Source organism: Sitophilus oryzae, unplaced genomic scaffold (genome assembly GCF_002938485.1).
Source record: "Sitophilus oryzae breed Bouriz unplaced genomic scaffold, Soryzae_2.0 scaffold_637_pilon_pilon, whole genome shotgun sequence".
Classification (NCBI taxonomy): Eukaryota; Metazoa; Arthropoda; class Insecta; order Coleoptera; family Curculionidae; genus Sitophilus; species Sitophilus oryzae.
In genome coordinates, this window is record NW_022147237.1 from 2,396,292 (window position 1) to 2,411,261 (window position 14,970).

Genomic DNA, 14,970 nt, shown 5'->3' on the forward strand with positions numbered 1-14,970 from the left:
AACGTTTCTAGCATTTGCAAATCACTAGTGAGCACTGCCTCCGAGCTGTTAAAATCATTCGATTGGGTCACTAGGGCTATGTCATCGGCATAAATAAACTTTCATGCTCTCGTTTCCGGTAGGTCAGAAATGTATAAATTGAAAAGGAGCGGGGCCAGTACTGATCCTTGTGGTAATCCGTCATTTAAATTATATAGCTATATTCCATTTAGGTGAACTTGGAACTTCCGGCTAGACAGCATGCTATTTAGTAGTTGTGCAATTAGCTTACCCTTATCACCCTTATGAATTTTAGGACCATTCCCTTTCGCCATACCGTATCGTACGCCGATGTTAGATCGATGAACACAGCCACAGACTTCTTCTTCTCTTGAAATCCCCTCTCTATATGAGTTGTCAGCGCTAGAACTTGGTCGCTGCAACTTCGGTTTGGTCTGAAACCGGCCTGTTCTATAGGAATCTGTTCTAAGATAGTTGGTGCTAGTCTATTATACAGAAGTCTCTCCAGCAATTTGTAGCAAACACTCATGAGTGCAATGGGCCTGTAATCCTCAGCGTTGTGTCCAGATTTAGATGGTTTTAAAATATGTCATAATATATCTTTATATTCACCAATATTCCTTGTGAATTTATTTAAAAAATATATATCTCATAGTAAATTTACATATTCATTGTAAATTTATCTTTTAAAATCGCCAAGTTCTTGTTATATTACTTAGAGTAACAACAAATTAAAACATTTTATTATAGTGAATTTACTTTAATGGAAGATGTGTTGTGATGATTCAGGTTATTATGTCTTGCGAGCCTTGATGGTACATCAACAATATTAGGTACGCCACCTTTCAACGATTAGAAGCTTTGTGGTAAATGCCATAATATGCTCTCAGTTGATATCTTTTGTTTGTTTCCGAATTTTGCACCAAAAAAACGATATAGATATTCATATTTGAAGATTTTAATATTATATATAGCCCATTGCGATACCCCTGTATTATTGTACCAAACCTACCTCTCATTCTTTCTTTGCCTTAAAGCACTTCCAGCTTTTTGTAAAGTTCCCGATGTCGCTGATGTTGGCTTCTGCTGCTTCCTCTAAAAACCTTGCCCTAAAGTTTTAAGGCGTCGGTATTCCAGTGCCGGACAGTGGCATAGCAGATGCTCTATGGTTTCTTCTTCCTCTCCGCATTCTCTGCAGTAGTCTTCCATCTCACTGGCCCCACGGGCAGTTTCCAGTAATGACACCTACAATTATGTGTACTAGTTTTTTTTCAAAAGCCATTTAGTTTCCAAAAATAAAATAGAGGTATTGAAGGTACTAAATTTATCGATACGTATCATTACAATCATGATACTAACACATCTTCTTCATTTGTAAAACTTTAATTGTTTAAATGTTAATAACAAAATGAAGACAGAAAACTTTAGTACCGGATCTAAAACACTAAAAGGCTTCAAACCGAAAAATACCCAAATCATCGTCAATTTCACTTCAAATCAGGTAATTCACCTCGATCGAAACGACACAAATTCTCGAAAATCGACGTCGCCAGCGTGTATAACCGATTTTCCTTAGTCCCATTGTTCCAAAAAACTAATTAATCCCCCGATGAAAATCAAAATTTGACCAGCTAATGCGATTGGGAAGCATAGCAAACAGCCAACGATTCGAGACATAATGTAACGAGGTTTACGGTTTCTGGTTTCGACATAATTTCTGTTTCCAGGTTTCGAAACAGAAATTATGTTGAAAGCTGAAAAAATCAGCTCTGTAGTTTATATTTTTTTATATAAAATATATATACATTCGATTTACGATGTTCTACGACGTTTTCCGACTCCTAACCGTCATTTTTCTCTATCTTGCCACATGTTATCAGCAAGCTGTGTGCCTTTGTTTCATTTCTTTCCTAATTCCTTTTCACCAGCTTGTTCTCGGTCTTCCTCTGCTTCTCCCTTGAGGCATGCATTTTAGCAGTTGTTTTGGGAGTCTGTCATCTGATATCCTTTGTACATGTCCGTAGCATATCAACTGTTTGCTTCTCAACATCAAAAATCGTAGATTTAGCTCCCATTATTTCCCGTATTCTTTCGTTCTTGACAAGATCTCTTCTTGATTTTCCAGCGGCTCTTCTCCAGAAATCCATTTCTGCTGTTAACGTCATTTTTTCGGTGCTCTGTTTTATAGGCCAGTAGCGAGCTATACTACTAAGGGCTGGCAAAGGTTTGGTTTGGTTGTGTACTGAACAAAGAGAGGGCAGTAAACACGTTGCCAAACGTATGAAATAAACCGAGAAACTGTGTACATCGCTAAGAGACGTGGAAGGGGATATAGTAGATTTGTCGCAGTTAACTGGTCGACCCAATCAATACCTTTGTCAGTACTTAAAATTCTAGAGAAAGGTGTACGTCATGCGTTCAGCTTCACGATTTAATTACGTCTCGTGATAGGTACTTAATTTGTTTATTTATTAACGAGTCGTTATAATTTTCCCTATAGCTTGAATTTTTTTAAGTGCAAGCTAGAAACACTTGCATTTTTGGTAAAAATAAGTGGAATTGAGTGGGTGTTCGATAGTGGTCGCGCTATTAGAACTCTGAATTCAAAAATCGATATCTCGAAATCTATTAGAAATAATAGATTGTAGTTTTTTCAAGAACTTTGTTAATATTTCTGCTGTATTTTCTTTGTAGACAGTATGTGAAAACCTGGTGATTTAGTGTTTTTATTTTGCTACAACCTTTATCAATAAAAATATTACACGATTGCTGAAAATTGCTATGCTGTAAATGTAAATGCATGGATTGTTTACAATTTTTGAATGGAAAAAACAACCTTTTCGAATTTTTCTTATGTAAACATATTGTAAAATATCCGATCTTGAAAATAAAAAAAAGTTTCAATATTTAAAGTGGTTCTTGAGTTACGGCCTGTTATGTGTTTTGAGAATCGCAATAATTCAAAAAATTGAGTTTTTAAATTATTGCGATTACTGACGGTATTAAGGTAATTGATTTTTAGGATAGGTATATAGTTAAGTACAATAATTTTTTAAAATTCATTGTGTGTTTTTATAGTTTGACGTAGATAAAATATTGTACAATACACGCAAGTTAACTTCATTAAGATACTTGTGTGGTTACACCAACTGCAACTTTCATACGCGTATATTAATGATGCTGTTAACTCACTTGTATCGTAAATATCTATTAATGACTTGATGATATCATTCTAGTCTTTTAGCTCCGTATATTTTGCTATATCCAAATTTCAAAATTAAAAACAATATGTCAGTTCAAGAAGATATTTTATTTCAAAAGTCACATCATTGTCTACTACTTTCAAACAAACTAATTTGATATTATAATCAAAAGAACAGAATATGTACTAGTTTCAATTATTGGTTAAGAAAAAGAAATATCATCACACTTTCGGCAATTCTTCACGAAATTCAGCACCTAAATCCTTCATGATTTACGTGTCTGTATACAGTACCGAAACATCAAAGACAATTCTCCTACTTAACAAGCTCGATGATGATCCGGATAAGCGCCCCACTCAGCTATCTACGACTATTTCGACGATTATCTGCTTACGGTGCAAAGTTATCTCGTCGCCGAGATGATTCATCCGCGTAAACCGCCGCAACAGGCATTCCTCGCCGCTCTCCGTACCATCTGCGGCGCGTACTCCTGGATTTTTGTCAGCCGGTCGCCCGCTCGCGGTACTGCGAGGTGGTACCCGACGCGCGTGGGACTCGCGCTCCGAACCCACGCGCTTCGCGTACGACGGCCAAGTTCCCACGAGTTCGGACCGCTGTTGCCACGTTTACGCGGTACTACATCTTGGTTTAAGATGAAATTCTGTTTGGAAGTACAATATGATAATTGAGTCGGTGCGCGGTGTGGTGTAGAAAATTATCACTAGTAATACCACTAGAAGTCAAATTACTTTCGAGATCATATATATTAGAATGAATTTAGAATGAGTGGGAGGGGGGTTAATCACTTCGACCTTACAGATCCATTGTGTCCCCCTTTCTTGAATCATAACTCATCATACAGTCCCAGGGCTTTGACAAAAGCCAGTATCTGGGACGGTTTTATAGAGGGTAGTTCTCCATCTCCAATATCAGTCGTACCAAAATTCATGGCACGAATGGTTGTCGTCTCGGCGCACTCAGTGATGAGGTGTACTGGTGTTTCCCCATCTTTCCCACAGAATCTGCATTCGCCGTTTCTTCTTAGTTTCAATCTACTGAGGTGTCCATTGAGGAGACAGTGTCCTGTTAAAAACCCCGTGACAATCCGAAGATTGTTCTTACTCAGACCCAGGAAGATCTGTGATTTTTCTTGATCATAAGCCCTCAGAAACTTCTTCGAGTGTCTTAGACCATTGCAAGATTTCCATTCCAGGTTGCGGATGGAATCTTCCAAGTTCCTGAGTTCCGCCTTGAGTTGGTTACCACTTGGAAAGCAGAACGGTTCTGGTCCAGTTAGTGGAGTGTTCGCTCCTTTCCTAGCTAGATTATTTGCTTTTTCATTGCCTTCTATCCCTTGGTATCATATATATATATATATATATATATATATATATATATATATATATATATATATATATATATATATATATATTATTTAATATAATAATAACAATCTCTAAAAAATAAACCCATGTAAAATTATTGCTCTGCAATGTTGGGAAATAATGTCGATACTGGCAACGCCGCGCCAAGCCTTGTCTCCGCTTTTATTTGCGCCCCGGTAGAGGTTAATGTCATTTCATTACACGCGGCGCGCCGTTTTATCGAGAGGCGCCGGCATTTTTGGGCCTCTATATATGGCCGCGCGTTGCCATGTTTGTCACAAACGTCATAAAAGTCCGACTGTAAAAAATGGTCCGCTAATTGAATTGAAGATCAGAAGAGGAAAAGAAGAAATGAACGGGAAAACGCCCATGCGGATGGCGACGGTGATGGTATGGCAAAAGTTCGAAGAACTATAAAACAATGCAAATGGTTTGTTCTTAAAAAAGATTGGATTAAGAGTCCGCGGAGACAAGTTGCTAATAGATATTTACGTTATAAGATGTTTTAGAACGGAACGAAACGGAATATTGTAAGTTAATCGCAGAAGAATGACGTACAATGTTTTATTTCCTACTGTTTGGATAAAATATATGTTTTTAAACAACTAAGTACTTTTTAATCCGCTTATGCATGGTTTCGGATACTATTGTATTTATGGGTAGAAACATTGTCATTCAACATAAAACTTGAACTTAATGCTGAATGCTTTGGTCGAGTCACTTAAAAGTCAGTGGTATTAAGGGAATTTACTTATTTTTAAAAAACTGATAAAATGGACTAGATAAGTACTGGAAATCTGATTTCGAAAGAAGTTATGGAGTAATCTAGGATATCTGTATAAATCTAAATAACAGGCCTAGTCAGGTATCAATTTTTTTCAGGATTTATTACTGATTTGTACACTAAGTAGTACAAATAATCTGATATACTATACACGGTGTGCCATTGAGGAATCTCTCAAACCAGTAGAGACACAAAAATGATTAAATTAGAGAAAAATCTTAAAGAATCCTACACAGTCATGTTACGAAATCTAAAAAATCCTATTACTTCTGAAAATATATGGGAAAACCCCAATTTTCCCGATACAATTTTCATTTTTCAGGTTCTATTTGAAGAGACCCATTGAACAACACAAATTTCACATTGCCATTCATTGCTAATTTTCCGAATTTCTACTAATATTTAGATAAAATAGTACGATTATCAATTAATTAGATTTCAACAACGCAAAAATTATAATGAAAGGGGCGATAGCCTCTAAAAGAAAAAATAAATGAGGCTTTTTTAATACAATCTAATAAAAATAAATGTATTGCTCATGCATCTGTAGATGTTAACAATGTATGGCAATCGCTTCTTTGATTTTAAAGAACACAACATAAATAAACATAACATACATACGTAAAAATTAAAAACAAATTAAATATAATCATACAGAAAGATTGAAGGTTTTTGGTTTTACCTTATTAAGTAATTGTTATCAGGTAGTAATTGTTAATTTTGAAGTTTAACTTGATAATTTGATAACTTTAATTAGGTTTACAAAAAATAACTATTTTATTTGTAGATTAACTTCCAGTGGCGAAATACCCATAGGACTTTTTTGGATAGATGAATCCGCCACATAGTTATAGACATTTTTTAACAATACTAATTACTAAGTTGCATGCATACTAGGCACAACTTCTAAGCGCTAAAACTGTCTAACAAAACATCTTTATTACTTTTCATTCTTTACCTACTTTGGACCAAAATAATAGAGATCAATTAAAAGTTACTATACGTAAAGCAATAATCTTTGATATTATGCTATTAACAAAAATAAACAGATGTAAAATAAAATAGTATGTAGAGACGTAAATAACCCTTACAAGTGTGCTAATTTCTGCATTAACGTCAATATAATTGTAAACTATATTATCATCGTCAATCGTTAATGGAGTACCATCTTCCAAAACCGTTAAAAACAGTAGCTAGTACATTTCTAGTCGTCACAATTCTGTAATTTTCTTTACTTATGATAAACATTTCCTCCAAATAATAAATATCTAATATCCTATTAAAAAAAGCGTCGTATCGATTAGTTTGGTATCTATTCTCCGTACACAACATCCGGAATTGACACCTGCACCTAAAAATCTGTTTCGACTTGTTTCGCAAACAAGGCCGCGACAACAAAGCCACGTCTGGTGGTACACCAATGCGTAAGCGAACCTTTCAAATCGCGATACTAACGACGCACATCGGGGAAGACCCCAGACCCCTCGACCGAGATGACGTCCGTCGTCGTTCTGGTACTGATGATGGGGCAACCGTTTCCGCGAAACGCGACAGACTTGCAGGAACTTGTCGGCGGCAGCGGTGGCGGTACCACCGGCGTTGGCACAGACAGACAGACGAATCGACCTCGATACCGACGAGCGTCGTTGTCGCAAGGGAAAGTGATACGAGCCGGATTTCGGAAGGCCTGATGATGATGAGAGTTGCGGCGGAATCTGGGTTGCGAAGAGTGTAGTCTCTCTGTCTCGGTGCGAGAGAACGTGCGAAGAAAGATGAATGAACGATTGGGAAACAAAACAAAAAATCCTTTCGCTCTTTAGTATTTTACAACAAATACAAATTTACTATCTATTTGTGTTGATGGTTCACTTCATTTCATAATGTCTAAATGGATTTTAAAATAATCTGATCTATTTATTACCTACTTGATCTATACTCTGAATCAGGAAAGAAGACGATTGCATAATATCATAAATTATACGAAATATAAACGTACGTACGTCAGTGATAAGGTCACGAGGTTACGACTGATGACATAATGAAGTTAGGTCATGTTATTGAATGACTCTTTCTAACACATTTGAAATGGTAAATCGATTGTCTTTACTACAAAATAATATGATTATGCAATCGTCTTCTTTCCTGATTCAGAGTATTTTAATACTCTAATAAGGTTCACATGGAAAGAGAAGAAATGGGTACATGTTACTCGAAAAACTTGGAAAAGTACGAGAGTACCTTTAAGTACATTTTTATATTTTATGTGAACTGAAAAACAACTCGCAATTCGAACGATAGATATCTACTGTATTGTCCGTATTTCTATAATAGAATAAAATCCTGAAGAGGTTTTCAGGAAATTAAAAGATAATTTGGAAAAAATGCAAAAAACTCAACTTGGTTTACTTAGGAAGGTTTCTCCAAAAAAGTCATATGGATATTACGCCAGTGCAAGAAAATCTACAAAATAAAATAGTTATTTTCTGTAAACACTGCTGCGTTAATTCAACGGAGACTAATTGTCAGCAGTGGTCTACTAATAAACAAATTTGCCTAACGGACAAAAAAAATTCTTAACGTTTCGGAAAGTATATTTCTTTCCATCGTCGGAAGCAAAAAAATACAAAGAACAAAGAAAAAAACTATTTAAAATATCTAAATGCAACTATTCCAAAACACTTTAGTCAAACCTTAATTTCTTTAAAACAGATACGACTACAAAAACCACTGACATTCTGTTTTTTATTAGATAGTATTAAAAAATCGCTTTTTTTTTCTTTTAGAGGCTATCGTTTCATTCATTATAATTTTGGCGTTGTTAAAATCAATTCTGTGCCCTATGTCCCACGAATGCTGACAAATCTTATGGTGCGTTTAGACTTGAGCACGCACCAGCTGAGCGTGCGCGCACGGCATTCGTTCGCGCTCTCGGCTCCGTTCAAATTAAAAACTTATTTTTCGACGAATGAAGTGATCCATTTGTGCGCGAACAGCAGAGTTGTGTTAGCGAAAGTCATTGTTATGCACAGCTTAATTATTAAAAAGTAGAAAAATCGAAAACATCGTCGCTGGTGGCAAACCCAAATTTTTAGAAATCGATATAATATACTGCAACAACTTAGTGTCTGAGGAGGGCTATGATCAGTTCAAAAACTTTACAAGAATGACCAGGCCCGACTTTGAATATTTACAAAATTTAATAATACAAAAAATTACGAACAAAAGATATACAAATTTTAGAATAGCAATTTCATTAATATCGACATATTCAATATTAATTTTATTTACAAGGTTTTGCCATGCGATATATTTTTTTTTGATTTTTTAATAATACAAAGAATGTTTAACATCCCATAATATAGGCAACTTTTCATATTTTTCAATTAATAATAACGAAGATTCATTGATCCACTCCATAATTTTAATAAAGAAAACGAAAAAAAGTCACACACGCACGCACGAACGCAGACAAAACAAATTGCCTGTCCAAATTGAGCGTTCGCGCACATATAAAATCCCTTTGAGCACGGACCAAAAACCGACACCAGACGGCTCACGTTCGCGGCTGCTCGCGCACATACAGATTCAGAGTGAGCGTGCGCGCACAGCCGTTTACCCTTGAGCATTCGCGGAGAATCAGTGCGTGCGTGCTCAAGTCTAAACGCACCATTCAGATTTAAAGAAAGTCATATTTTTACTTTTTAAATAATCTTTTATGTTCCTTTAACTCGAACATTTACCTTATCTTAATTTGACCAATGTAAAATTTATCACATTCACATGGTATTAAGTATATCGCGTTTTGCGTGTCTCTTGGCAATGGCTTTAAGGGTTTCGCCAGATGCGTGTGTTAGAAAGTAGTTAGTTGTTGTCTAGCATTTATAAGAGGAACTGTATCTTTTCACTAGTTTAAAATAAATTTAAGTTTTACTCTATTTTCTCGTGTTTAATTCTAATCACTGCCCCTGCAACTCTTGTTTTTTTCAACAGTCTAAACGCACCATTAGATTTGTGAAAGTCACCCTTTCTTAAATAATCTTTATGTTCTTTAATTCGAACATTTAAGGGTCTAGATGTTTGACCAATGTAAAATTTATCACATTCACATGGTATTTTGTATATTACGTTTTTTGTTTGTTGTTCAGTTTTCATTGGTTTAGTGCGTGTTAAAATGGAATGGATCTATACAAGGCTAACCTAACCTAACACAAATAGTGGATGAGGAATACCTATACCTGATACCCGAAGAAGATCACGTCATAGAAGTTATTGTGGAAGAGATACAGATGATGCTATATAAAAGTCTCACAAAATTGAGGAAGTGATGGTGTAATTGTAAAAACTATTCTAGTTAAAGGAAAAAATAGTACTAGACACAGACAGGTAGAAGATCCAAGCAGAAACAACAAGTAAATTTGTTGAAGTAGAATAAATATGGGTTGACCAAGTAAAAACTGTGAAATAATAAAAACAAATCCAGAAAATTACATCACAAAGACTCAATGCAAGAATGAGAAATGTTATTGATAAAAATTCTGTATTAAAAGGCGTTAAAGAAGTTACAATACGGATCAAGTACAAACAGAAATTGTATATCAATTTAAATATTTAATCGTCCTATTTAGAATACTCAAAAATAACAAGAAAATCGTTCATTTTGATGCGAATTCCGGATCTGTAAAAGTTGAAGTGTGCGACCGCAGACTGTGCAGACGATCGGAGATCCGAGGGGCCCTAAAAATAGTTGCGTCTGCGATTCCCATGACCGCGGCATTCTCGCTCTCTCTCGCATACTACACACTACACACCTTTGTATCGACAGGTTGGTTCGTTCGTTCGCCGGCTCATCAAACAAAACGCCACGCCAAGCCATCGACTTTTCGGAACCCATAAGCGACCCGAGACCGTCTCTCCTATCTATACAGGATGTATCCTAATAAAGTGCAAGAATTTCGGATGGGTTCATTCGTCATTAAAATATCCGTGGACTCGTTTAAAAGCATATATACAGAGAAAACTCCGTACCGTATCTACAAAGATAATATCATTAGGCCAACGATACACTACTTTCTCCATTCCTGTATCATGATATTGTTCAGCGTCTCAGACAAAAGACGCTGAACAGTTGGCAAAATAGGTTGCTAGTGGCTCAGTGAACTAAACGATCGATAGAAAACATGGTGAGGTTATACTACCACCTCGCTCTACTCACTGGACATGGTTGTTTTCAGGCCTACTTCTATAGATTCAAGCTGGAAGATACACCGGAATGCAACTACTGTGGGGATTTTCCAGTACTTCCGATGGCAGGAATTACGCACTACCACAGAAGTGCAAATAAAAGAAAAGATTACCCCTGATAACCTCCTCAGGCTCATGCTGGCCAGCGAAGACCCCTGGAAGCTTATCTCCGATATGGTGACTGGACAACTGGCAACGCAGCTAAGACAATAGCCAGAGAATGGGAAGTAATACCTACCGGTAGTTCCTCACGAAACTGGCAAAACTAAACTAGAAGAGGTTTTTAGTGGGTAAAAATCCCACACTACCTGCCGTCAGACATCAGGCAGGTCTTTTTCGAAGATTTTCCCCCCTCAAAAAAAAATGTATCATGATATTGCTTTCGGAATATACACTATCACTTTCTCAACTACAAGAATTCATTGGTTTCCAATACATCATTTAACGATAACATTAATTGGATTTCAATTGAAGTGTTTTTTTGTTGCAAATATTATATGATATTGAATGAACTTAACCTTATTTGAAGCAATTTGACTATGTCTTGAAATTAAGCTTTTATTGTTGTTGAAAGGACTTTACTTCCATGTTTAATTTAATATATCACTATATTTCATTTCATATATTTTTATTATCTATACTAATATATAAAATCCTTAAGTGACTTACATACTGATTAATCACGATCCTGCTCAAACCACTCAACGTAAGAAGCCCAATTTTGGCATACAGGTTGATTCTAGGGTGTAGACTGTGTAGAGGTTCGATAAGAAGAGATTTTTCGAAATTCCAGTTCCAAGAGGGTGAAACCACCCCTCAAATATTACAATATTTTTTATTTAAAAAACGGTCAAGTTTCCGAAAAAACACTTAAACACGTATATTTGATTTTGTTTTTTTACATATTTTAAGATTTTTTAAAAATGTATACAGGGTCTTTCGATAAATCTGGTCATTGATTAATCACGATCCTGCTTAAAGCGCTTGACGTAAAAAGCCGTTTTTTTGGAAAACAGAGTGACTTTAGGGTGTAGATGTTCAATAAGAAGGGATTTTTCGAAACTCGAGTTCTAAGGGGATGAAAGTATCCCTCAAATATTAAAATATTTTTTATTTAAAAACCGGTGAGTTTTCGGAAAAACTCTTAAACACGTATATTTTATTTTGTTGTATACATATTTTAAGATTTTTTATAAATTTATACAGGGTGTTTCATAAAATATGACCATTGAGTAATCACGATTCTGCTTAAACTGGTTGACGTTTAAAGCTGATTTTTTGCAAACGGATTGACTGTGGGGTGTAGAGGTTCGATAAGGAGGGGTTTATCGAATCTCAAATTCCAAAAGGGTGAAAACGCCCCCCAAATATTACAATATTTGTTATTTAAGAAACGGTTAGTCTTTCGGGAAAACGCTTGGACAAGCATAATTTATTTGTTTTTTTTTACATATTTTGAATTTTTTTAAAAAATCATACAGGGTGTTCCAAAAAGTTCGGTAATTTCTTAACCACGATTCTGCTTAAACTGCTTCTGCGTAAAAAGCTTATTTTTGGCAAACGGATTTTTCGAAAATCAAATTCCAACGAGATGAAACTACCCCTCAAATATTACCAAGTTATATAATAATATCGCCATATTGTTTTTTCTCATGCTGACATAAATGTGAGAAAATTTTGTCCAGTTTGTATGTTAATGGAAATTCTTGCTTTGCTTTATCATCACCATTGCAAATAATTAATTCGACGCGAACGAAGTCGCTGGTACAAGCTAGTTGTTTAAATAAAGTGTTACATTTGATATAATAATAAAAGACCTTATATTTTCTTCTTTCTTCTTATTAAACTAAAGTTTGACCCAGGCCACCTATTAGGCACTAAACAACCATAAAAACTATCACAGTTTCGACTACAATAATTGTAGCTAGTTCGAGTTTTTTCTTTTTTCAGTGTTTTCCCACTCATATTCGACCTCTAAGTAGTGCAAATCTTCTATCCAAAAGATATGTATTTTCCATTTCAATCATTAAAACAACACAAAAAACCCACCAAAAAGAATAAGTAAAATATATTTTAGAAGGCGTCCTGCATACACAATACCAGCAACCATTAGATTCATCCCACTTCATTATAGCTTTAACTGTTAGTTGCATTTAATTAGAGGGATCAGTTTACCATAAATGAATATTTTTATTTACTGAACATGTTTTGTTCTAAATCGAATAATAAAATGTTGTCAGTTTTAACTATATATCTACATATAATGATAATAATATTTCTATTAACTGCACTATGTTTGTATGAATAGGTTTGCTCTCAATAATAAGACTATTGTTGAAAATTCCTTATTGTTTTTTCTGTGTATAAGTACATCCCAAAAGCTTCAATGCGGTTTGCCAATGACTGATTAGTATCCAACTCTCAGAGCCAAAGACAAACACTGGAAAGACGTAGCGACGCTGCATATACGTATGCGCAGTTCGAGGTATTGAAAAATCATATTTATTGCTCGCCCTGTATAATTTCGGGTCTAATCTGAACAATTTCGGTTTTATCAGGTATGTGTGAGAGATTAGATATAACAAAAGAAAATGACGACAACGGCATTGGTGCTTTCCCAGACATTTTTTCTTTAATATCCGCTGCACCTATTCACTGTTATTTGTTAAGAAAAATACTGCTTAATCGGGTGTGGCTTGAAAATTGAAATAAAACACATAAAAAAACCCTGTAACCATTACATTTTCCGTATGACAGTCCGTCTGAAATCTACATCATCATATAAATATAATCTTTATTTGATTTCAAAATGCGGTTAATATTTTTCAATGTATATTTAATTGTACGTTGGGGTTCTATTATTCAAATCGAGTAATAAAAAATATGATTATTTGTTGACATTTCTTTTTAAACATTTCATCAGATTTGAATAAATCAAATAAAAAAACTAGGTACTCGATAAAAAACATAATAAAAAATATACTGATGTTGAACATATTTCGAAAAAAAAGAGGTGATATATATCTATCGATGAAATAGTTCAAAATTATATTTATGATAGTGACTACAAGCATGAGTTCCTATAAGAAGATTACAAAGTTAGTGCTAGTTATAGGGTAGTTTTTATTGTATTATTCAATTTAATAACTGTAACAGTGGGGTTGTGGCTATAATACCTTGTTAACACGTTTAACTTTACAACGCTTATGCAATGGGGTTGTTGAGATGTTGTGAGAAAAAAATATGGTAATTCAGCAAGGTCTCTGTCCCTTAATCGTAAGGCACAATTGAGAATTAGAAAGTTAATCCTAAAGGAAAAGGGTGTTCTAATGCTTACTGAATTATAAATTCGTCTAGCCATACCGTAATTTAGGAACATTATAATAATCGTTATACGAGTACAATATAATGCCAAAAAAAGTTTGAAATTCATAGTTCTTGAAAAATCGTCTGGCTTTGTTACAGTTTTAACAATTTTTATTATGTGTGTGTGTGTGTGTTGAGTAATGTCTTATTTAATATATCATAATATAATACCGAGTATAATATTAAAAAATGCCACCTACCATTGCTATTACTACAAAAAAAAATAATAAGAATGACATGACAAAAAAATGTTTAAATTTTGTCAATAGTGTGTCATTAATAAAAACGACGGAAATGTATATTTTTTTACTCATCAGTAGTCTCAGACAGATACGGACGAAAAGTTATTACTCTTCAAAACAGTTAAAAAAAATGTAGGCGGTGCCTTCTACAAGTAGGAATTATATTGCCATCGAAATCAAATTTATCATGTCAAAAAACATCTACACAAAGTTCCGTCCAAATTTCCAGGTTGGTTAAGAAATTATTTGGAAAAAATCGATATAAAAATGAAACTTCTACACCCTGTATCTTCGAAACGAAGAATTTTTGGACATAAATTTACACGAACTTTTTTTACTTATTTTTATCTGCAAAATATGCTGCCGAATTCAGACCACCCTGTAGACTATAATTGTATATTATTATTATTTGGAAGCAACCGAAAGCAGAACTGAAGAATCTGGAAGACTCCATCCGTAACCTGGAATGGATGTCCTCCGGTCTTAGACACTAACGGTCTAAGACACTCCAAAAAGTTCCTCAGAACTTACCACCGAGAATGCAATCAAAGATTTTCCTTGATTTGAGTAAAAACAATCTTCGGATTGTCACGGGGTTTCTAGCAGGACACTGCCTCCTCAACGAACACCTCAGTAGGCTGAAGCTGAGAAACAACGGCCCATGCAGATTCTGTGGGGAAAATGGGGAAACACCAGAACACCTTATCACTGAGTGCGCCGAGACGACCACCGTTCGTGCCATGAACTTT

General features: G+C 35.0%; 1 protein-coding gene across 1 annotated transcript in view; it reads right to left on the reverse strand.

Annotated features, from left to right (window-relative positions):
- Positions 1–14,970, reverse strand: part of LOC115887784 — a 299,678-nt gene that overhangs the window by 33,196 nt on the left and 251,512 nt on the right. The gene's annotated exons all lie outside the window — the stretch shown is intronic.